At 40.0% G+C, this 26333-nt stretch overlaps 1 protein-coding gene and 1 pseudogene across 3 annotated transcripts in view; both read left to right on the top strand.

The window, feature by feature from the left end:
• Window positions 1–26333, top strand: part of RALB (RAS like proto-oncogene B) — a 64800-nt gene that overhangs the window by 14323 nt on the left and 24144 nt on the right. The gene's annotated exons all lie outside the window — the stretch shown is intronic.
• Window positions 799–10780, top strand: LOC143677505 (protein L-Myc pseudogene; annotated as a pseudogene).

The following is a 26333-nucleotide window of genomic DNA, read 5'->3' as shown; positions in this document are numbered from 1 at the left end:
CCATTGCTTAGTCACTCCACAAGCCCAGCCCTCCATGCTGTGCTCCTTTCTAAGAATAGAGTCATACAGGCTATGGTCAGTTAGAAATATCACTGCCCATTGGAACACAAATTACAAATTCTTTGAGAGGCCCTTATTTAACTCAGTAAGAGAAATGATGGAATTTTAATAAAACTAGATTTCCTAATTTTCAAAGAGTACCTATATCTAGAGGGACTTTTTTTTTATTGTATTGAGATGCCAAATCACTAAGGCCACTTTTTTTGTTTGTTTATTCTGAGACTAGCCTAATAAATGAACTAACTTTACATTATAATTTAGTGATCTCTATTTTAAGGGCCTCCATTGTAACTAATGTTAATTTCATAATGAGTTTGAACAGAACCTTAAATAACAATCTTAAGAGATTCAAAATGACAAATTTCTACGGCTTAAAAATGTAAATAGTTTATTCATATACCAAACTTTGCTTTTGAAATAAAGGAAATGGTGGCTTCAACTTTTTTTGACCATAAGTATTGTAAATATGGATGAATCCAAGTCTCAATTTTTACACTGTATTCCAGGTCTTACACACACACATATGTTCTAGTTTTGGTAAAATTCGTGTTATTTTGGCTGCAGCAGGACTCACATATTCAAGGGAAGTGCCCCTTCAGTGAACACTGCAGGACCTGCTGTGTACAGAGGATATAAGAGGGAAAGACAACCTCATGCAAACCCCCACAGAGCTTTAACTAATGAAGGAAATAAACAAAAAGGGAAATAAAGAGAAAAATAAAGGGGTGGGTAACAGTGGGTCAGTGGCAGAATTCTTGCCTGCCATGCTGGAGACCCGGGTTCGATTCCTGGAGCCTGGCCTTACCCACCCCCCCCCCCCCCAAATGTGGTGAAGGAAGCAAAGGAGCTGAAGGAGGGAGGAAGGTAGAGACGGGCCCCTTTAGGTGCAGTGGGGTCCTGAAAGGCCTCTCAGAAGTGATATTCACTCTGAAACCTCCAGGAACAGGAACTAAGTTTGTGAGTGGCAACTGGGAAAGGCTCAGGTTGGAGGGGGGACTTAGGATGATGGGAAGAGTAGTTGGGGATAGGGTGAAGAGTTGGGGACCAGAGATGAAAGAGGGGAAAATCGAGTCCTGGCGGCATCATTTTAGCCCCCGATGCAAACTATATTCCTGAGCATTCAGTTATGTGAGGCCATCAATAACTTTTTCTCTTAACCCACTTTGATTTGGAGTTTCATTGTCGGCAGGAGTCCTAACTATTCAATAGGGCAGGTTCTCCACACAGTATTTGTGCTGTATTCATTCAGAATGAAGTATTTTTGTGTCATTGTATTTTCCTCCTGCCCCTTCCCTGGCTTGGGTCTAATTCCTTGGACTTGAATTGTACGTACATTTTCAAAACCATCTGTACAGGAAGTTAAGACTCCCTTGGTTGGAAGTGATAAAACAGAAAGTAAACGAGCTTAGACAGCGACGGGGGATCCGTTGGGAGGACAACTATGTATATCATTGACTCAAGAAATGAAAACCCCAGCGCAGGAAGGCTGCTGAGACTGCCCTTCCATATGTCATTGACTCAAGAAATGAAAACCCCAGACAGGAAGGCTGCTGAGACTGCCCCCAGCGCCCCTCTCCATGTACTGGCCCTTTGTTGCTGAAGATGAGCTTTCCCCACTAGGCCAAAAACATAGCTGCCAATTAGTAAAAACGGGTGGCCTGCAGACATACTTTGCTCACACCATGCTTTTAAAAACAGATTTAGTTATTAACATTTAAAAGGGGACATAGAAGTCTGAATTTCTGGTGTCTCTTAAACATATCAGAGGGCCTGCTATTCCTAAATCTCCCCAGTCGGGCTGGCTGTAGGGAACTGCTGTTCCTTTTGGAAGGAGCAGGTACTGTCTACATGGCTCCCAAAGTCCTGCACTCTCCCACTCCATTCTGATCCTTATTTACTTTACCCGGCTTCTGTCTTCCCCAGTTTTAGCCAGGATGAACCCAGCTCTTAGCAATCCCAGGGAAAAGACTTATCGCCCTTGCTAGGGGCAGGTGCCGTTCTTGGAATCAGTTTCTCCCAGGGAAAGAGCCACATCTTAACCTGGCATATCTTATTTCCCAGAATGCCTTCCCTCTAGCCGTTCCTAGAAATGGGATTCTAGAAGACAGTACCCCCATTGAGTATTTGGAAAACTTTGTATATTATTTAGTGAGATCTGTTTTCGACTCATTTTTACCAGATGTAGCTTTGCTGAAAGGATCTGTTATTGTTCTTAATGTGTATGTGAAGGCTATTACTTTAAGTAGCCATCTGCTTTTTTATTTTAGAGGAGCTTTGGGAGGACTTCAGAGAAACTTTAATGATTTATGGCATGAAATGAAGTAGCATATGAAAGTATATGCTTGTTATTTATGGGGTGATATAAATGCGGGTTGACAACACCTAATCTGGAGATCTAGAATCTTGCCGTGTTTCCCCTACCACATCATATGGAAGATTTGGAGTGTTTAAGCAAACTTTAAAAAATTTTCCTGAATTGAATTTCCAGGTTTTGTTGAGAGAAGATGGAGCAATTTGTACTATTTTTCTCGATGTAAAGAATGTAATGACCATCCTCGAGAAAGTAAAATAATATTTTAGTAAAGTAATACAGTTCTCCAAGTATATTAATCAAAAGTAAATATTTCAATGGGAGGTTATGATGTAACGTAGCTTATTTATGTATTCTTATAGATGACAAGCTAGAATTGCAAGAAGTTGTTACAAATATACTAACAATCTTCCAAACCTGACCTAGTTAACATTAAAATTTAAGTATTGATAGCATTTGATAAAGTCCTTTAAAAAGAAAAAATGGGTCTCCTGCTTTCTGAAGTTTGTATTTAGTCCTTAAGTTGTAAAAATCCAATAATATATTTTCAAATCAAAATCGCTTTTTTCTATGAACTTATTTCATTACTGACGTGAGCATTGTATTTCAAATAACTTCACTGTTTTGTTGTATCTTTTGTAAAATTCGAAACTTCCTCAAGACATTCTTTTTAAAAAAAAGTTTCTCATTTCCTTGGGGCTACCCTATATCTGAATTTAAAGCTGCACAGTAAATATATTTTCTAAAATATATTTGTACCTAAGTTGGAAGGACGGATGATAACTATTACATTGTTACAATAAATAAAGAAAAAAGAATTGGCTTGGTGGACTGGATGAAAAGATAAAAGAGATCCTCTTTTTTTTTTTTTTTTATTAACGGAAAGAAAAAGGAGATCCTCTTAGTGATGGCCTCAAAGAGCTGAATGATGGTGAATCATGGTCTGCATCTAGGTACGAAGCCAGAAAACACACAAAAATAAATTTGGATCAGATTATGAATAGTGAATCAGTTTTCTTAAGATAGCAAAGTACCATTTCCTTTGCAAAATGTTGACTGTGAAACTACTACAACTATTATTGTAGTAGAAAATAAGAGTTTCCATTTGAAATTAAACTCTCAGTTGCATCAGGTGAGAATTCTGCTCCTTATGGAATTAGGCTTAGAAAACGGCTCCAGCCTTAGTTAATTCAATTAATGTTTTAAGTATGTTTTCTGTGACAGATAACAGATCAAACAGGGGTTAACAAAATATAGAATCTATTCTCAAGTTGTTTTCAAAGTCTACTGTAATGACTTTCAATGCAGGCACGAGTCATGATAATCTGGGAAGATTAAGAAAATGTAGGTGGCAGGGCTTACGCTTCTAAATTGGAATTTCCAGGGGAGTGGGACCCAGCACTTATGTTTTTGTCTTTATTATTTTTCATAACTTTTTGTTGTGGAAAATTTCAAATGTATATAAAAATACAGAGAATAATATAATGAACTACCTTTTACCCATCAGTCAGCTTCAATAATTATCAATTTAGGGTTAACCTTACATCATCTATCCCCTCACCTCACTCTCTCCCCTTGATTATATTGAAGCAAATGCCATGTATCATTTCATTTGTAAATAAGTCATTATATATCTACCTCTGAGGACTCTTGTTTTCTTAGATAAAACCACATATTATCATGTCATTTAAAAATTTTTAAACAGTAATTCCTCAGTATCACCTGTTACCTTTCAAATTTCTCCAGTTTTCTTATACAATTGTTTGTTCAAATTAGGTTCCAAATAAGATCCATATATTTCAGTTGATTGATGTGTTTCTTAGGTCTCAACATTTATAGATTCCCTCTCCCTCTGTCTTTTTTCCTTGCCACTTATTTGTTGAATAAATTGAGATGTTTGTCCCACGGAGTTACCTATAGTTTATGCATTGCTTTTATTTCTTGGAATCTCTCTATAAAGAGAAACTTTGCCACATCTATTAATGGGTTACCCATTAGTACAGTCTGTATAGTAGAAGCAAGATACATTTATTATTTTTATTTTTAAATTTATTAATTAAAAAATTAAGAAACCAAATAAAACATCAACATATATCATCAGTAATTCACAATATCATCACTTAGTTGCATATTCATCATTTCTTAGAACATTTGCATTAATTCAGAAAAAGAAATAAAAAGACAATAGAAAAAGAAATAAAACGAACACAGGAAAGGAAAAAAAAAAGATTATACCTACCATACCTCTTACCCCTCGCATTCATTGATCACTAGCATTTCAAACTAAATTTATTTTAGCATTTGTTCCCCCTATTATTTATTTTTATTCCATATGTTCTACTCCTTTGTTGACAAGGTAGATAAAAGGAGCATCAGACACAAGGTTTTCACAATCACGCAGTAACATTGTGAATGCTATATCGTTATACAATCATCATCAAGAAACAAGGCTACTTAACTGGATCACAGCTCTACATTTTCAGGCAGTTCCCTCCAGCCTCTCCATTACATCTTGAATAATAAGATATCTACTTAATGCATAAGAATAACCTCCAGGATAACCTCTGGACTCTGTTTGGAATCTCTCAGCCATTGACACTTTGTCTCATTTCACTCTTCCCCCTTTTGATCAAGAAGGTTTTCTCCAAGTGCGGGGCGCGCGCTCGGTGGCGCGCATGTGCGTGTGTATGGGCTTGCTGGGCTGCCCGGAGCCGGCAGGGAGCCGTCCACTCCAGGTGGCTGGCGGCCGGAGTGAGGGAGCGGACATGGACTTCGACTCGTACCAGCACTATTTCTACGACGATGACTGCGGGGAGGATTTCTACCGCTCCACGGCGCCCAGCGAGGACATCTGGAAGAAATTCGAGCTGGTGCCGTCGCCCCCCACGTCGCCGCCCTGGGGCTTGAATACCTGCGCTGGGGACCCCACTCCTGGGATTGGTGCCCCGGAGCCGTGGCCCGGAGGGGGCGCCGGGGACGAGGCAGAATCCCAGGGCCACTCGAAAGCCTGGGGCAGGAACTACGCTTCCATCATCCCCCGTGACTGCATGTGGAGCGGCTTCTCTGCCCAGGAGCGGCTGCAGAGAGCAGTGAGCGACCGCACCAGCAGCCCCGGACTGCGCCCCCAGCCTCGAAGCCGGCAACCCGGCACCCGCCGTCCCCTGTCCGCTGGGCAAGCCCAAGACCCAGGCCTGCTCGGGGTCCAAGAGCCCTAGCGACTTGGAGAGCGAAGAAATTGACGTCGTGACAGTGGAGAAGAGACAGGCCCTGGGTGTCCGTAAGCCAGTCACCATCACTGTGCGAGCAGACCCTTTGGACCCCTGCATGAAACACTTCCACATCTCGATCCATCAGCAACAGCACAACTATGCTGCCCGCATCCCTCCAGAAAGCTGCTCCCAAGAAGGGACTCCGGAGAGTGGTCCCCAAGAGGAGGCTCTGGAGAGAGATGCTCCAGAGGAAAAGGAAGACGAGGAGGAAGAGGAGATTGTGAGCCCCCCGCCTGCAGAAGGTGAGGCTCCCCAGTCCTGCCATCCCAGACCTGTCAGTTCTGATACTAAGGACATGACCAAGAGGAAGAACCACGACTTTCTAGAACGTAAAAGGCGGAACGACCTCCGCTCGCGGTTCTTGACCCTGAGGGACCAGGTACCCACCCTGGCCAGCTGCTCTAAGGCCCCCAAAGTAGTGATCCTAAGCAAAGCCTTGGAATACTTACAAGCCCTGGTGGGTGCAGAGAAGAGGATAGCTATGGAGAAAAGGCAGCTCCGATGTCGGCAACAGCAACTGCAGAAAAGAATTGCATACCTCAGTGGCTACTAACTGACCAAAAAGTCTGATTGCTCTGTCTTACAAAGACACAAGTTTATTGTTCATCCCTCCTCTACTCCCTTAGTAATTTGCACAATTTGGTTATGGTGGGACAGTCTGGACGTTAGATCCCAGAATGCATTGCAGCCGGTGCACACACAATAAGGGCTTGCATTCTTGGAAACCTTGAAACCCGGCTCTCCTTCTTCCCCGACCCAGTGGACTTCTCAGGCAGGCAGCTGACTTAGGAGACTCGGGGTCTGCCTAGCTCACTAGCTCGGAAGAAAAGCCTGACAGATGCTATGCAACAGGTGGTGGACGTTGTGGGGCTGGGGGTGGAAGACTCCAGCCTGCTTGAAATCTCACACTCAGGATGAGCTTTAGGCTGGGTAAGGATGCTCCTAGTGGTGACACTAAGACAGCTGGGCCTGGATGCTCCTCCCAAGGCTCCTTTTCCAGGAGACACACGAGCCTTCTTAGGTGGAGATACACTTGCAGACTTGATCAGCAGAAATCATTACCTCACTGTCAGACACTTTACAGCAACCGAGGATTTGGAAACCTTTAATATGATGCTAAAAATGTTAGATTATACCCCTCCTCCCACTCACAATGCTGCGACTTTGAGAACGTTGAGCTTGGCCTCTAGATTCTTTGTCTCTGAGTCCTCTGGGCCCTTTCCTCTGAGAGAGGGACCAGTCTATCCTCATAAGGATCGTTTTGGTTTCATCCTACCTTTGTTATGCAATGGGCTCTATGGGGTCCCTTTCCTTCAGGTCAGGAATATTTCCCCCAAGACACAGGAAAATTGCTCCTAGCCTGGGGTCTGGGAAAGGTTTGGAATCCTGGCCTGTAAGTTTGTTTCTTGCACAGGTGTTTACTGAGGGGCACTTGAGGCCCATACTGGAATCATTTCTCAAGGAATTTGTAAGGCACCGGAAATGGAAAGGCTGCACCACATCCTTTTCCCACCTCCCTCTCATCTCAGTAACAGACTGCTAAGTTTGAAGTTCTACTGGAACCATGCAAATCTGACCTTCTCTTGCAATTCCAAGGAGCTGGCTGGTTCTGCAGCCACCCTTGGGCAACTGCCAGTCTCTCATGAGTCAGATCTCTTTCTCAGAATCTAGGCCTTACTGAAGTTCTGGGGAGAGCCACTGGGACTCATCTGTAGGCTCCAAAAGATCGACTTGCTTCCTGGTGGGTTCTAAAGGAGTTTCCAAGGGCTTTGTTTAGCCAACCATAATAGATTTTGCCTCAACTGTGCTCTGCAGCGCCAAGTGGAATCTGGGTACAACCTCCAGGCTGGGAAAGGAACCTAATACAACAGGTGTCTTGTGGGCAATCTCAGGAGCCCTCAGGCCTAGCCTGGAAGAAGGAGGGGCCCTCTGCACTCTGCCCAGAGTGCCAGCAGGCTGTGGGTTTGGAAGTGAAGGGGAAAGGGGGATAGAGTTCTCTATTGACTCAGCAAAACCAGCTACTACTTCCAAACCTATTTTCTATGCTAGTCTGTTTCTGAGGTCACTTCCTGGCCTCAGAGAACCCCAGTGGAAATTTGGAAAAAGCTGCTTTACCTCCTGGAGCATAGTTTTCTGGAGCCATCTGATTTCTGGGACTGTCTTTGGAGATAAGTGGGATGCAGGCTACTGATGTCTCAACCTGAAAAGCTTAATGTTTTATAAGCTGCTGTTGGGTGTTATCCTAGGGCAGTCTTTTTTTTTTTTTTTTTTTAATACTGTGTTTTTGTATACCTTTTGCAAAGTGGTGTTGTTTTTTGTACGAGGGAAGAAAAACAAAACAAAACACTGGGGCAATTCTCCTGTTGCAAGGGTCTGATTTATTTTGAAAGGCAGATGTACCAGAAATTTTGTATTTAGTTGTGATTACTGATTGCCTGATTTTAAACTGTTGCCTTCTGGGACATCTAATAAAAGGATTCTCAAACAAAAAAAAAAAAGAAGGTTTTCTCAATCCCTTGATGCTAAGTCTCAGCTCGTTCTAGGGTTTTTCTCAATCCCTTGATGCTGAGTCTCAGCTCATTCTAGGATTTCTGTCCCACGTTGCCAGGAAGGTCCACACCCCTGGGAGTTATGTCCCACGTAGAGAGGGGGAGGGTGGTGAAACTGCTCGTCATGTTGGCTGGAGAGAGAAGCCACATCTGAGCAACAAAAGAGGCTCTCTTGGGGATGACTCTTAGGCCTAAATTTTAAGTAGACTTGACCTATCCTTTGTGGGGTTAAGTTTCATATGAACAAACCCCAAGACTGGGGGCTCAGCCTATAGCTTTGGTTGTCCACACTGCTTGTGAGAATATCAAGAATTGAACTTGGGGAAGTTGATTTTCTCCCCGTTCTCACCATTCCCTGAAGCGGGCTTTGCACATGCTTTTCCACTCACTGATCGAATCACTCTGGGATTCATCGAGGCATCACTCTGGACAAACCAACAAAATCTCATGTCCTACCTGAGATTCCAAGTACTTATGGTGTTCAATCAAACTATCTACATAAGTTATATTAGGAAATGCACTAGTCAAAATATAAATTTTGTAACAAATAAACATTTTTTGCTTTAGTCTCACACGTAAGGTGACATTTTAAAATATTACCATCTATTTTCAGCACCCTACAATAATGACATTCCTTTGTTCTTCCTCATGCAAAAACACTTTTAAAATTTGTACATTGTACATTTCACTATTATTATACACTCTAGGCATTCCTAGATTATACCATCTCAATCTTTAACATCTATCTTTCTTTCTGATTTCATATATGTCCCCAGCCCTCCTCCCTCTATCATTCTTACATGCAGCTTCATTCAGTGTTTTAACATAATTGTATTACATTAGGTAGTATTGTGCTGCCCATATCTGAGTTTTTGTATCCAGTCCTGTTGCACAGTCTGTATCCCTTCAGCTCCAATTACCCAATATCTTACCCTATTTCTATCTCCTGATGATCTCTGTTACCAATAAAATATTCCAAGTTTATTCACTAATGTCAGTTCATATCAGTGAGACCATACAGTATTTGTCCTTTAGTTTTTGGCTAGTCTTACTCAGCAAATGTTCTCAAGGTCCATCCATGTTGCTACATACTTCATAAGTTTATTCTGTCTTAAAGCTGCATAATATTCCATCATATGAAGACACATTTATTTTTATTATTTGTATGCTGTGCAGTGTGTGTGTGTGGGGGGGCGGTCACATTTCATTCTTTTCCATTTGAATATCCTGTTACTGCAGCACCATTTGTTGAACTTTTTTTGGAGTTAATGGTCTGGGAATTAAACCTGGTCTCCCATATGGCAAGCTGGAATTCTACCGCTGAATTACCTATGTACCTCCAAGAAACATTTTTGATTCTTTCTCTTTATATACCAATTTTTAAAATAATGAATTTGTTCATATAATGAATTGGTTCACTAGTCTTTCACAGGTGACTTTTTTTGTATCATTCTGTACAAATTTGATGTTTCAATCCATTGCAGTTATCTTCATTGACATATAAGCTGTCCATCTTTCACCAGTCTCTTCAAATGGTCTCCTGGCATGTGTGTGGGCATCTATGTGTATTTTTCAATTATTATTTTTTAGCTAACAGTATTTATTGTTAATTACACAAAGAACCTCTAAGGAGGGCTGCTTTGTCTTCTAGAATCAATGTTCCAGAATAGTGTTGAGTGTTCCGGAACACTCATGAGACAACATTTCCTTAATGGAACATAATTGAGAACTGTAGTATAGCATATATTATGGAAAGTTGTTTAAACTATGCCCTCATTTTTTTTTAATTGGGAAATCTTCACACATACATACATGCTATACATGGTGTACAATCGATGGCTCAAAATATCATCACATAGTTGTTTATTCATTACCATGATCATATTTTAGAACATTTGCATCACTCCAGAAAAAGAAATAAAAAGAAAAAAGAAAAAACTCATACATACCATACACCTTACCTGCCTCTTTCATTGACCGCTAGTGTTTCCATCTACCCAATTTATTTTACCCTTTTATCCCCCCATTTATTTATATATTTATATTTTATCCACATTTTTTACTTATCTGTTCATACCTGGATATAAGGAGCATCAGACACAAGATTTTCACAATCAGTATCACATTGTAAATGTTATATCTTTATACAGTCGTCTTCAAGAGTCTAGGCTACTGGAACACAGCTCAGCAGCTTCAGATATTTCCCTTTAGCCACTCTAATATACCATAAACTAAAAAGGGATCTCTATATAATACATAAGAATAACCTCCAGGATGACCTCTCGACTATGCTTGAAATTTCTCAGCAACTGAAACTTTATTTTGTCTCATTTCTCTCCTTCCCCTTTGGTCTAGAAGATTTTCTCAATCCCCTGATGCCCGGTCCCAGTTTATCCTGGGATTTCTGTCCCACGTTGCCAGGGAGATTTACACCCTTGGGAGTCATATCCCACATAGAAGGGAGGGTAGTGAGCTTACCTACTGAGTTGGCTTAGAAAGACAGGCCACATCTGAACACAATAGAGATTCTCTGCGGGTGACTCTTAGGCCTTTTGTGTGTGGGGGTGGGTTGGGGGGGGGAATGCTTGGTACAGGAATCAAACCCAGGTTTCCTGCATGGAAGGTGAGCATTCTACCACTGAACCACCTGTGCACCCTAGACTTAATTTTTTTTATTTTTTCATGGGCAGGCACTGGAAAATGAACCCGGGTCTCTGGCATGGCAGGTGAAAACTCTGCCTGCTGAGCCACCATGGCCCGCCCTAGGCTTAATTAAGTAGGCTTAGCCTATTCTTTGCAGAAATAAGTTTCATAGGGATGAATCCCAAGATTGAGGGCTCAGCCTATTGATTTCTTTGTCTCTACTGCTTGCGAGAATATCAGAAATTCTCCAAATAGGAAAGTTGAATATTCCTCCTTTCTCTCCATTCCTCCAAGGAGACCTTGCAAACACTTCTTTATTCACTGCCCAGATCGCTCTGGAATTTCTTGGGGCTCACACTAATCTGGACAAACCCACAAAATCTCACGTTCTCTTCAAGATTCCATGTACTTACGTTGTTCAACTAAACTGACCATATAAGTTAGATTAGGAAATTTATACCCAAAATATAAATTTTGTACCAAATAAACATCTCTTCCTTTAGTCTCACACAGAAGTTGAAGTTTTAAAATGTGGATGATATCATCCTTTACCCAGTCTTCTGATATATCTTAGTTCTGTCTAGATCAGCTTCATTCATATCTCTACTGGATGTCTGATCACTTTCTCAACTTTTTAAATAGTTCCTATATAGAGTACTGCTGACTTTTATAGCTTCAGAGCTCTAACTCTGAATCTCAGGTGCCACCTGAAGTTTCTGGAAAAGACCATGTTATATACAAACAGCCCAATATCTCAGAATTTTAGAATTAACAGCTGCACCTCCTGAATATATGTGACTGCTGTAAGAGTTTACAACCTTGGACCTTTACAGTAAGCCCCAACCTGATAACCAATGCTCACAACTTTAGTTCACAGAATTTTTTTTTTTAATTTTTTAAAAACATAATAACATACAAACACGAACATTCTTAACATATGAGCATTCCATTCTTGGTATATAATCAGTGACACACAGTATCATCACATAGTTGTATATTCATCACCATAATTTCTTAGAACATTTGCATCACTCCAGAAAAAGAAAAAATTCATACATACCATAACACTTACCCCACCCTTTCATTGACTGCTAGTATTTTCCACCTACCCAATATATTTTAAGCTTTATTTCCTTTTTTTTTCTATACCCATTACCACTCCCTTTCATCCCTAGTATTTCAGTGTATTCAATTTATTTTAACATTTTCCCCCCTATTATTTATTTATTTTTAATCCATATGTTTTACTCATTTGTCCATATCATAGATACAAGGAACATCAGACACAAGGTTTTCACAATCATACAGTCACATCGCGAAAGCTATATCATTATTCAATCATCTTCAAGAAACATGGGTACTGGAACAAAGCTATAGAGTTTCACGCACTTCCTTCTAGCCTCTTAAATACACCTTAAACTAAAAAGGTAATATCTATATAATGTGTAAAAATAACCTGCAGGATAACTTCTCGACTCTGTTTGAAATCTCTCAGCCATTGATATTTCATTTTGTCTCATTTCTCTCTTCCCTGTTTTGGTTGAGAATGTTTTTTCAGTCTCTTGATGCTGAGTCCCAGCTCATTCTAGGATTTCTGTCCCACATTGCCAGGGAGGTTTACACCCCTGGGAGTCATCCCCCACATAGAAAGGGGGAGGGCAGTGAGTTTGTTTGAAGTTCATGGAATTTTTATATTATAGTTAGTCCATATGATTGAGGCATGATAATATTTGTCTTTTTGTTTCTGACATTTCATTCAACATACAACTCTTAAGGTTGATTTATCTAGTTGCATGCCTCACACCTTCATTCCTTCTTGGGGCCCCTAAGTAACCCGTTGTATGTATACACCATAGTTCCCCATTCCATTCCTCATTGTTGTACCCTTAGGCCACCTCCATTCATTGTGGATTGGGAACACAGCTCCAGAAACACTGGTGTGCAAATGTCCATTCATGTCCCCACAGTGAGTTCCTCCTGATATATACTGGATGTCGGATCATATGGCAACTCCACCCCTAGCCTCCTGTGGAACCACCACACTGCCTTCCAAAGGGCTAGACCTCTCATTTCCTTACCGACAGTGAATAGGTACATCTTTCTCCACATTTTCTCTAGCACTTGTTTCTCTCTGTTCATTTTTAAACAGTTTTATTCACACATTGTATGATCCAGTCTAATTGTATAGACATGCTTTTGCCTTCACCACCGTACCCTATCTGAAGACATTTCCTTTTCTTCTACAAAGAACTCATACTTGTTTCCCAATCCCCCTGCCTGTTGACATTTAGTTTTGGCGTAATGCCTTTGTTATGTTCAGTGGAAGCATATTACAATGTGACTGTTGACTATAGACCCTAGCTTACATTGATTGTACTTTTTCCCATATACCTATCTGTTTTCAACACCCTGCAATACTGACATTCATTTGTTCTCCCTCATGCAAAAACATTTTTTAATTCGTACATTTAATCACCGTCATTTGTACACCTTAGGCATTCCAAAATTATACCATGTAAGTATTTGTCCTCTATCTTTCCTTCTGGTTTCATATGTGTCCTCAGTTCTTCTCTCTCTATCATACTCACATTCAGCTTCATACAGTGTGCTTCTATTATTGTGCTACGTTCAGGTGGTATCGTGCTATCCATTTCTGAATTTTTACAATCACTCCTGTTTACAATCTATATTCCTTCAGCACCAATTGCCCAATCTCTACCCTATTTCTATCTCCTGATAACCTGTGTTCTTAACTTCAATTCTACAAGTTCACTCGTTAATGTTAGTTCATATTAGTGAGCCTATACAGTATTTATCCTTTTGTTTCTGGCTAATTTCACTCAGCATAGTGTCTTCAAGGTCCATCCACGTGTGTTACATGTTTCATGACTTTAATCTGCCTTTCAACTGTATAATATTCCACCGTATGTATATAACCACAGCTTGTTTATCCACGTATCCATTGATGGGCAGTTTGGGCTGTTTCTGTCTCTTGGCAATTGTAAGTAATGCTGCTATAAACATTGGTGTGCGAATGTCCATTTGTGTCCTTGTCCTCATGTCCTCTGAATAGATACCTAGCAGTGGGATTGCTGGATCATATGGCAATTTTATACTTGGCTTCCTGAGGATCTGCCAAATTACCTTCCAGAGCAGTTGTACCATTTGACATTCTCACCAACAGTGGCTAAGTGTGCCTCTTTCTCCACATCCTCTCCAGCAATTGCCATTTTCTGGTTTTTTGATAATGGCCATTCTAGTGGGTGTGAGATGATATGTCATTGTGATTTTGATTTGTATTTCCTTAATAGCCAGTGAAGTTGAGCAGCTTTTCTTGTGCCTTTTAGTCATTTGTTTTTCCTCTTCTGAGAAGTGTCTGTTCGTGTTTTTTGCACATTTTTAAATTGGGTTTTGTTTGTCTTTTTGTTGTTGAGTTGAAGAATCTCTTTATATATTCTGGATACTAAACCCTTATCTGATATGTGGTTTCCAAAATTTGTCTCCCATTGCATAGGCTGCCTTTTTACTTTCTCAACAAAGTCCTTTGATATAGAAAAGTGTTTATTTTCAAAGCATTCCCATTTATCTATTTCTTTCTTCAATTCTTGTGTTTTATATTTCTTCAAATTCTTCACTCATCATTCCTTCCTTTCTCATGCATTCCTTGGAAATTTCTAGGTTTCTAACACACTGCATGTTGGAGACAAAAGCCTTGGAGATATATATGTGAATAAGATCCAGTCTCTCTGGCCAAGGAATGCATGTGAGGCCTGATTGTCGATAGCTAGGGGATTTGTCATGGGTCATTTGAAGGGCAGAAAGATAGGTTTTAATGAGGGAAGAAGAAAATAGTAACTCTGTTCTTACACTGACACACTCATACATAGTCCATCAATTTGTTTATTCAGTCACAAGTATTTAATAAAGTTGTATTAAATGCTAAGAAATAAGTGGACTCCATGTTTATTTTCAGTACCACTGGAAAATGACATCTACCAAACAGACCACTCTTACTACAGGTGACTTTTTTATTATTCAACATTTACAAATCCGGCAGTCCATCTGTTTCCTGTTACTTCATGTTGAAGAGAACTGCTTTGGGGAAGGGACCTTCATGACCCTAATTTAGACTGGGTGCTCCTGATTTGGGTTGTAATAGGAAGTGGGTAGTATGAATGTTTGGGAGTAACATTTGCACTGGGAATGGTGCTGCTTAAACCTTGTAGTGCAGAGGAACTCCCACGTATCTTGTTAATAATGCAGATTCTGATTCAGAGACTGGGGTAGGGCCTGGGATTCTGTATTCATCGCAGGCACCAAGGCATTACTGATCTTGCTGATAGTGGGCCACACTTCGGGTGACAAAGACTTATAAAACAGAGAGCAAGGATTGAATGTAAAAATCACTGTAATAGCTGAGCTCTACATACTTCAGGGATAGTATGGGCAAAAAAATCCTAACTTCATATATGGTTCAGCTGTTTAATTTTCTAAATCAACTTTAATAATTTTGTTAAATTTCTAATTTTATTCATGTTAGTTATAAAGATACAAATAAAACTGAGGCATGCAAAGGAAAATTTAAGTTATCCTCCTTGCAGCCTGACTCCCTGGTTATCAATCTTAACAGTATGTAACGCCTCCATAATTTTTTCTGTGTTTATATATAAACAGACAAATACATAGGATTTTTTTTAAATGACATCATATTGTATCTTATGCAACTTGATTTTTTTCACCTAATCACATATCCTGGACAGCTCAGTACTTATAGTTCTTCCTCATTCTTTCTAATAGCTGTATAATCTAAAATTTCGTTCTATCATACTTTCTGTGTAAGTATTCAGATGTTTTCAAGATCATGTAGCACTCTGTGTAATAACTAAGAAATATCATTGTAAATCTATCCATTTGCACCAGTGCTTTTTATAAAGTGAATTTCTGGAAGAGTTACACATTTTAAATGTTAATAGTTATTCTTCTTCCAAAAAGTTACAGCAGTTTGCCAAATACAGTGCTACATGAGGTATTACTGAACTCAAAAATAACTTAAGGCAATTGCTTAATTAGTGCCCCCAACCTTGAACTGTGTTCTTGCTCCACTGGGCAGGGCAAAATGACTCCTTGAACAATTGCAGAGTGTCATGTGTAGCATTTTAGGGGCTGCAGGCACATCAGGGGGGATAAACCAAACCTTGTGAAAGCAGGAAAACCTAACATATTCTTTAGGACACCAGAATTTTTTAAAGGGACTAGAGGAGTAAGTTTTCCTCCGGGTTCTCTCTCACAGCTCTTTCCCATGCACCTTGGTAATTGAGTGTCCTGGAAGGGCTGAGGGGTGAGATTCCTGACACCAGAGGTTGGCCCCTACCTAGAAAGGTATTTATTAGGTAATTGTCATTCAGACCCTGTTAATCACTTTTAATGGGATTAAGGATCACCTGAGTTTTTTTTCCCCTGAAGTATTGAGTGTAAGTTGTATAAATCATAGCCTTTTGCCTGCCTCTAAGTACTTATCATGGTCAGGTTCATGTATCATCTTGGCCAGATGGTAGTACCTATTTGTCTGGTTGGGCAAGTGCTGGCCTCTCTGTTGCTATGAGGACATTTCATAGAATTAAATCATGATCACATCAGCTACATCCACAGCTGGTTCCATTTGTAATATGCCAAGGTGAGTGTCTTCTTTAATGAATGATGCCTAATCTAATCATTGGAAGCCGTTTAAGGAGGATTCAGAAGAGACAGGCTCTCTTCCTACTTTGGCCGGTGAGCCTCTCCTGTGGAGTTCATCCAGACCCTCCATTGGAATCGTCAGCTTCACAGCCTGCCCTACTGATTTTGGACTCTATGTTCCCATGGTTATGTGAGACAATTTTATAAATTTTATATTTACAAATATTTCCTGTTCATTCTATTTCTCTAGAGAACTCTAATTAATACATTACTCATTGGGTATTTCCGAACAATAACGATATGCTCTTAACATAACTTCAGTGCAATTGTCAACCTTAGTAAATTTAGCATTGATACCACATGGTAACCTATCTTTGTATTCCAGTTTTTTTCAGGATCAAGTTGAGGATTAGATATTACATTTAGTTTTCAGTCTCTTTAGTTTCCGTTAACTGGAACATTTTCAATTCTATAGACAATAACATTGGCATTTCTAAAGGATACAGCTGTCCCCCTCCCCCGCTTTTTAAATTTTTAAATTTTATTTTTTTAAATACCAAAAAACAACAAACAAACTCAAACATTCCTATTTTGATGATTCCGTTCTATATATATAATCAGTAATTCACAATATCACAGTTGCATATTCATCATCATGATCATTTCTTCGAACATTTGCAACTATTCAGAAAAAGAAGTAAAACGAGAACAGAAAAAAAATGTATACATACCATACCCCTTACCCCTCCCTTTCATTGATCACTAGTATTTCAAACTAAATTTATTTTAACATTTGTTCCCCCATTATTTATTTTTATTCCATATATTCTACTCATCTGTTGACAAGGTAGGTAAAAGGAACATCAGACATGAGGTTTTCACAATCACACAGTCACATTGTGAAAGCTATATCATTATATAATCATCTTCAAGAAACATGGTTACAGGAACACAGCTCTACATTTTCAGGCAGTTCCCTCCAGCCTCTCCATTATATCTTGAATAACAAGGTGATATCTACTTAATGCATAAGAATAACTTCCAGGATAATGTCTCAACTCTGTTTGGAATCTCACAGCCATTGACACTTTGTCTCATTTCACGCTTCCCCCTTTTGGTTGAGAAGGTTTTCTAAATCCCTTGATGCTGGGTCTCAGCTCATTCTAGAGTTTTTCTCAATCCCTTGATGCTGAGTCTCAGCTCATTCCAGGATTTCTGTCCCACATTGCCAGGAAGGTCCACACCCCTGGGATTCATGTCCCACGTAGCCAGGGGGAGAGCGGTGAATTTGCTTGTTGGATTGGTTGGAGACAGAGGCCACATTTGAGCACATTTTTGCTCCCTCTTGGGGGTGACTCTTACACCTGATTTTAAGTAGGCTTGACCTATCCTTTGTGGGGTTAAGTTTCATATGAACAAACCCCAAGACTGGGGGCTCACTCAGCCTATAGCTTTGGTTGTCCACACCGCTTGTGAGAATATCAAGATTTCAACTTGGGGAGGTTGAATTGTCCCCCTTTCTCACCATTCCCTGAAGGGGACTTTGCAAATACTTTCCCACTCACTGATCAAATCACTATGGGATTTATCGGGGCATCACTCTGGACAAACCAATAAAATCTAATATTCTACCCAAGGTTCCATGTACTTATGTTGTTCAACCAACTATCTACATAAGTTATATTAGGAGATGCACTAGTCAAAATATAAATTTTGTACCAAATAGACACTTTTTTATTTAGTCTCACATATAAGTTGAAATTTAAAAATATTAATTACCATCTATTTTCAGCACCCTGTTCTTCCTCATGCAAAAACATTTTTAAATTTGTACATTTAGTCATTATTATTATAATACACTCTAGGCATTCCTAGATTATACTGTCTCAATCTTTATCGTCTGTCTTTCTTTATGATTTCATTTATGCCCTCAGCCCTCCTCCCTCTATCATTCTCACATTCAGCTTCATTCAGTGTTTTAACATACTTGTATTACAGTTAGTGTTGTGCTGTCCATTTCTAAGTTTTTATATTCAGTCCTGTTGCACAATCTGTATCCCTTCAACTGCAGTTTCCCAATATCTTACCCTGTTTCTATCTCCTGATGTCTCTGTTACCAATGAAATATTCCAAGTTTATTCACTAATGTCAGTTCATATCAGTGAGACCATACAGTATTAGTCCTTTTGTTTTTGGTTAATCACACTCAGCATAATGTCCTTAAGGTCCATCCATGTTGTTACATACTTCATAATTTTATTCTGTCTTACAGCTGCATAATATTCCATCGTATGTATATATCACAGTTTGTTTAGCCACCTGTCCTTTGATGGACATTTTGGCTGTTTCCATCTCTTGGTAATTGTAAATAATGCTGCTATAAACATTGGTGTGCAAATGTCCATTTGTGTCCTTGCTCTCATGTCCTTTGAGTAGAGATAGCATATAGATGGGTCTTGTTTTTTAATCCATTCTGTCAGTCTGTCGTTTGCTTGGGGAGTTTAATCCATTAACATTTAGTGTTATTACTGCATGGGTAGTACTTACTTCTACCATTTTGCCTTTTGGATTTTATCTGTCATATCTAATTTTCCTTCTTTTACCTTTACTCATAGTCTTCCTTTCTACACTCTTCACACCTTTCTCTTCTGTCTTTTTGTATCTGTCTCTAGTGCTCCCTTTAGTATTTCTTGCAGAGCTGGTCTCTTGGTCACAAATTCTCTCAGGAATTTTTTTTCTGAAAATGTTTTAATTTCACCCTCATTTTTGAAGGACAATTTTGCTGGATATAGAATTTTTGGTTGGCAGTTTTTCTCTTTTAATAATTTAAATGTATCATCCCACTGTTTTCTGACCTCCATGGTTTCTGCTGAGAAATCTATGCATAGTCTTATCAGGCTCCCATTGTATATGATGGATTGCTTTTCTCTTGCTGCTTTCAAGATTCTGTTTTTCTCTTTGGCCTCTGACATTCTGATTAGTAAGTGTCTTGGAGTACCTCGATTTGGAACTATTCTCTTTGGGGTACACTGCACTTCTTGGATCTATAATTTTAAGTCTTTCATAGGAGTTGGGAAATTTTCAGTGATAATTTCCCCCATAGTTTTTCTCCTCCTTTTCCCTTCACTTCTCCTTCTGGGATACCCACAACACGTATACTCGTGCACTTCATATTGTCTTTCAGTCCCCTGAGTCCCTGCTCATGTTTTTCCATTTTTTTTCCCTATATTTTCTTTTGCTTGTTGGATTTCAGATGTTCCATCCTCCAGTTCAGAAATCCTATGTTCTGTCTCTCGAAATCTACCATTGTAGGTTTCCATTGTTTTTTCATGTCTTCTGCTGTGTCTTTCATTCCCATAAGTTCTGTGATTTGTTTTTTCAGACTTTCAATTTCTTCTTTTTGTTCTTTCCTTGCCTTCTTTATATCCTCCCTCAATTCATTGATTTGGTTTTTGATGAGGTTTTCCATGTCTTTTCATATATTCTGAGTTAAATGTTTCAGCTCCTGTATCTCATTTGAATTGTTGGTTTGTTCCTTTGACTGGGCCATACCTTCAATTTTCCTAGTGTGATTTGTGATTTTTTGCTGGTGTCTAGGCATTTAATTACCTTAATTAGTTTATTCTGGAGATTGCTTTCACTTCTTTTACCTAGGGTTTTCTTGCTGGATGAATTTGTTGTCTATCTGTTCTTTGACATTCCGTTCAGCTTTATCTGGGCCTCTAGCTTAAGTTTTGTTTAACAGAGAATTTTTCAGTTCTTGTTTTCTTGTTTCTTGCCCTGCTTGTATGGTGCCTTTTTCCCCCCACACTTAGGAGGGTCTACTTAGGTATTATAGACCGCATCCGGATTTTCCCAGACCGAACTGGCCTCCTATTAGGAGGAAAGAATCACCTGCGTCGGTTTTCCCCTGAGAGTGAGACCCAGGAGGTTGAAAGACTTTCCTGTGAAGTCTCTGGACTCTGTTTTTCTTATCCTGCTCAGTATGTGGTGCCTGCTGCCTGTAGGTCCCACCAGCATAAGATGAGTGGTACCTTTAACTTTGGCTGGGAGCGTGGTGGAGACAGGAGAGGTTGTAGGCTGGTTTTAATGGCTTCAAATTACCAAGCCCTGGTGTCTGAATTCCTTGAGTGAGGGAATCCATGTGAGCTGGGCTTTACCCCTCCCCCAGGGAAGGCACAGGCTCCAGACAAGCCCTCAAAGGAGTTTGTTTCTGCCTATGCCTGGGGCAGTTGCAGCCTGAGGAGCCCTGCCCCTGTATCCAAAGGCAGTCAAACCTTTGTAAAAACACAGCCACAAAAACCTCTGTTTCCTTCTTTTTTTTCCCCTTTTTCTGTCAGCCCTGCCCCCTTGGCGCTGGGGCAAAAATGAGCAACCCTCCGCTTTGACCAGGTTCACTTGAGTTGGGGGCCTATTTTTAGTAGTCAGAATTTGTTCATTAATTCCGTAATTGGTGTTTGGTTGGGCTCAGCCCCTGCTGCTGGTAAAGTCTCTTTCCTTTCCCCTGTGGGAAGCAGCCTGTGGGGGAGGGGCACTCGCCACCATGGCTTGGGGAACTCACGTTTCTGGGGGTCTCGCAGCTGGTCCAGCTGGTCCAGATTGGGGTACACTGTGTGTCTGGTCACTGACATGGCCCCAGGAGCTGTTCTGTACTGTTTCTAGTTATTTAATAGTTGTTCTGCAGGACGAACTAAAATACATACATTGTTAAGCTGCCATCTTGGCCTGGAAATCTACTACTAAATTTATTTTAACATTTGTTCCTCCTATTGTTCATTGATTTTTAATCCATATATTTTACTCATCTGTCGATAAGGTAGATAAAAGGAACATCAGACAAAAGATTTTCACAATCACCCAGTCACATTGCGAAAGCTGTATCATATTATACAATCCTCTTCAAGAAACATAGCTACTGGAACACAACTTTACATTTTCAGGCAGTTCCCTTCAGCTTCTCTGTTATGTCTTAACTAAAAATGTGATATCTATTTAATGCAGAAGAATAAACTCTAGGATAACCTCTCGACTCTTAGGACTCTCTCAGCCATTGACACTTAATTTTGTCTCATTTTCTCTCTTCCCTTTTGGTCGCGAAGGTTTTCTCAATCCCATGATGCTGAGTCCCAGCTCGTTCTAGGATTTCTGTCCCACATTGCCAAGAAAGTCCACATTTCTGGGAATCTGTTGCATGAAGAGAGGGAGAGGGCAATGAGTTTGCTTGTTGTGTTGGCTGAGAGAGAGAGAGGCCACATCTGAGCAACAGAAGAGGTTCTCTTGGGAGTGACTTTTAGACCTAATTTTAAGTAGGCTTAGCCTATCCTTTGTGGGGTTAAGTTTCTTATGAACAGACCCCAAGATTGGGGGCTCAGCCTATTGCTTTGGTTGTCCCCACCTTTGTGAGAATATCAAGAATTCTCTGCTTGGGGAAATGGAATTTTCCCCCTTTCTCATCATTCTCCCAAGGGGACTTTGCAAATACTCCATATAATTATTTTTATTGATATAATACCTTATGAACTCAGATGCACTGTAGGGGCTTGAAGTGGCTCCTTGTTTTCTCGAGGATGAAGCAAGATTTCTTATGACAGTATTTGGGTCCATTTTGAGCTTCATCACTTAATCACTTCCCCACCCATACTTTATGCTTCACTATTGCCTGAGATTTGTATCCCCTGTGCTGGGGCATGCTTCTGGTGCTTTGCAGAGGCTCTCTGATGTCTGCCATGCTCTCCTCTCTCATCCCCAGCTGCTGAGCAAACTCTTATTCAACTTTGAAGCCTTTCTTGAACCTCTTTCCCCAGAGTCCCTTATTCTTTCCTTTATGCCTTTTATCATCTTTATCTTTACATGTAAGAAATTATATTACAATGCTTCATTTATATTGTCTTTTCTAGGAGCTGGAATTTTCTAATGGGGGGAGACCAAAATTTGACAAAAATTAATGCTTAAGTGTTTTTTGTACAAAAATGAATCCAACTCCCTCTAATAGATAGAGACAGAGTAAAGGATGTGAGCTGACTTCCCTGTAAAAGACTTCTAACTCCAGGGTGGTCTGAGAGTCATCCCAGGATTTGTTGTGAAGGGCTAAAATTCCCCTTGTTGGGAGTTCTATACTATGGCTATAAACCCAAATAGTTTGTTGACTAGATTAAATATTTAAACTGTATGTATAGCTGTGAAATTGGTAGCAAAGTCAATGGGAAAGTATAATTGCTTTGTAAATAATGGATGTCTGTATTGAAGTTGAGGATGATGTTGATATTCGCTGAATGCAGCGAGAAATAAGCTGGGCTGATGGATAGATGGAAAGATGATGGATGAATGGAGTTTTGAAGCAAATGTAGCAAAATGTTGATTATAGAGTCCAAGTGCTGGGTATATGGCTCACAGTATAGCTCGTTCAACTTTATGAATGTTTGAAACTTTTCATAATAAGTGTTGGAGTAACAAAAAATATTAGTTGTTAAGAACACATTTATTGGCTAGGCAGATCCATTCTAAACATGAGTCACTGTGAGCTTCCTAAGCCTCCCTGATTCTTTTTCTTCCTGGTGTTTCTTCTTCTCTCTTTATTTTGTCAACTTCTCCAAGTCTCAGTTTATGTCACTCCCTCCTGAAAATTTTCCCTGACCTTCCACTCTGATTTGGACACCTGTCTTCTGTGTTTTAGAGCATTCCCTGCATAATTCTGCCGTAAAATTACAACCCTGGACTGTAACCATTTACTATACCAATCAACCTGAGTCAGTAGACTTCAGGTTTCTTATGGGCAGGACTGTTTCTGCAGTGCTTCAGATACAAATAAAAACAACAACAATAAATAGACTGCCAGTGGCTTAAGCAAATCATGATTTATTACCTGGACTTGGGATATCCAGGATTGGTTCTGTGACTTGGCACTGTGTTGGCCCCTCTGTCTCCTGTGATCTCTCTTGGGGTCAGTTGAATGTACCCCAGTTTAGACCTGTTCTTAATCTTAATCCATGTCCATCTGGGAGCAAACCCATTGTAAATAGGACCTTCTGAAGGTGTTATTTTTAGTTAAGGTGTGGTCAACAGAACTAGGGTGGGTCTTAATCTGATTACTGGAAGTTTTCGAAGGAGAAGGTCACAGGGAGAAGAAGGAAGTCTACAGGAACCCAGCAGAAAAACGGGAGGACATCGCTGTGGGATGTGAGGCAGGGATTCAAGCCAAGGATCCACAAGAATTGAGGCAAGCCAGCCCCTGGACACTACAAACCCCCCCAATGAGGGAGGGGGACAAGCCTTCTGGCCTCTGAGACTGTGGGACCGACCATAAATTCCCATTGTTTAAGCCAACCCATCATATGATATTTGTGATAGCAGTTCAGGAGACACCTCTCTTGGAGGCTGAAACAATTAGGTGGGTTGGAAATAGCCACTGAGGTTATTTCAGTTTTGAGTTGGGACTTGGGAAACATCTCTAAATTTATCAAATAGTCTTCATTTATTGCAGATTCTTCTACTGACATTAGTTTTAGACAATAACAGCTCAGAATTTGATATCTACACGTATTTGAAAAAAAACTCCCTGACCCTCCTTGGAAAAAAAATTTACCTATTTTCATTCAACTATTGTAATTCATAGAAGCAAGTTGGCTTCAGAGAAGCTGTGTGACAGATTGACAGGCTGGTGCTTCCAACCTCATTCGCTAACCTCACTTCTATAGAGAACAGTTGTAGATCTGAAATTAGGCCAAAAGTAGTTTCACATTCCTGAACCAAATAGATCACATTTATTCTATTTTAGTCTCAGTCCAAATGTGCTTAATTATCTAACTAATTGCCTTGCTCACTTATTAGAAAAAGCACAGATTAAGAAAAGAGGGCATGGAAAGACTGCCGGGTCTAGCTGGGTAAACTGAGAATCTCATGGAAGGGAGGAAAGCAGAGCAAGAGGTAGACATGGTCTCCATACAGGAGCCCAAGGTCCCTCAGCCCCTGCGCCTGGTGGTGAGGGTCCAGAGATCAAGGAAGAGTGGGACCATGTTGCATCTCCTCTGTTTAAGAAGGCAGGTAGGCAGATGGATATAATAAGTGAAAAATAATGTGCAAAACATCACATAAACATTACCTCAGGCAGGTTTTAAATATAGGGATCTGTGGGCTAAAATATTGAAGGAAATACACTATTAATATCTAATACCCCTAGATAGATTGGTTCCTGTACCAGATAAGTCCTGAAATGCAGAGCCATTCTATCTCTCCATCCCATGTTACTAACAGTCCCTTCCAACACGAAAAGGTTAGAAAGGGCATAGCCCAAGTACCCCTAAAGAATGGAAGAAAGATCAAAGGTAATTGTGGAGTTATACAGAGCAGGTGGGGTTTAACAAATGAGTATGAGTGCTGAATAGTTATAGTGATATTTTTTTTAGCGTCCAGTACCTTGGAGCAGCTAGAAATAAAAACCTAAAATTGTGGAATTGTAACCTATATTAATTCTGAAATCTGTTCTCCAACTAATTGTTTTTGTTGCAATGTACTTTGAAATTTATTGCTTTTATGTATATAGGTTATATTTCACAATTAAAAAAATGAAGAAAAAAATCCAATACCCCTGGATGGTGAGAGCATAGGTGTTTTCTTTTTCTTCTTAAAAAATAATATTTATGTATTTCAGGAATTTTCCATAGTGAGCATCACTACTTTTTGTTTTAAATACTTAAAAAAGAAAAATGCTAGACATATTTTATTGTGGTTTATTTTCACACCCACTGGATCTTCTTTGGATAATGTCATTTTTTCTCCTATTTTTATTTTTTCTGTTAGAATTGATTTAATAATATTTGTTATAATACGTTTTCACAAACATCCTACTTATGAACACTGACTCTCATTTATGGCTATTTATTCATTTATTTGAAAGCAGGGAATGGTGGGCGCTAGTCATAGACTCCTGTGCTGCCCTCTGTGCGGCACCCTGCCTAGTGCTCCAGGGCATCCGCCAGCCGGGGCCATTTTGATGCTAATTTCTTGGCTTGATAGGAGTGCTCTAGTTACAGATTTCCATGGGGAGACTCCTCACAAGGCTAGGTTCAGGCAAACAAAATGTTCTTGTCATCTTCCTCTGCTGGTGAACACATATTTTCCCCATCCGTTCTTTACCTGCAGGTGTGCTCCTTTTACAGAGGGGTCTTGGTTCTGACTCCTGTGCATCAGTGGTAGACTCATGGCCCTGTGTGTTAAATTCTGTCAAGAATAGCAAACCATGCAGGACACAGGAATCTCAGCTGTCACTGCCATTTTGTTTTCCTTTGTTTTGTTTTTTTTCCCCCTGCATGGGGACTTCTTACTTTCTTTTGAGCTCAGCTGTACATTTAAGGACAGTTTTTCCCGGACTGCCCATGAGTCACCTAGGAAGCTTTTAAAAATTCCCATGCCCAGGCTGTACTCCACACGAGTTAAATCAGACTCTCTGGACAGGGGCTTCAGGCATCGGTATTTTTAAATCTCCTCAGGTGATCCCAGTGTGCCCACTGCTTTAAAATGATGTTGGTTGTTATTTTACCCAGGGTCAAGTGTATGTGTGTGTGTATTTATTTTTCTTTTTTTGGGTGCATGGTCTGGGAATTGAACCCAGGTCTGTGGCATGGCAGGCGAGAACTCTGCCTGCTGAGCCACCATGGTCCGCCCCCGTATTTATTTTTATATGTGAATGTTTTCAAGTTATTTATCAGTAATAATGGAAATAGCCAATCACATTGTAATTAGAAAAAAATTGTCTTAAAGTTAGTAGAAAGGAAACCAACGCTTATTAAGCTCCAACTCTGTGTGAAGGCATTCACATTTTATCTCATT

Source organism: Tamandua tetradactyla, chromosome 3, assembly GCF_023851605.1.
Source record: "Tamandua tetradactyla isolate mTamTet1 chromosome 3, mTamTet1.pri, whole genome shotgun sequence".
NCBI classification, from domain to species: domain Eukaryota; kingdom Metazoa; phylum Chordata; class Mammalia; order Pilosa; family Myrmecophagidae; genus Tamandua; species Tamandua tetradactyla.
Note: the sequence above shows the minus strand (reverse complement) of the source record. Positions and strands in the feature narration are given on the sequence as shown.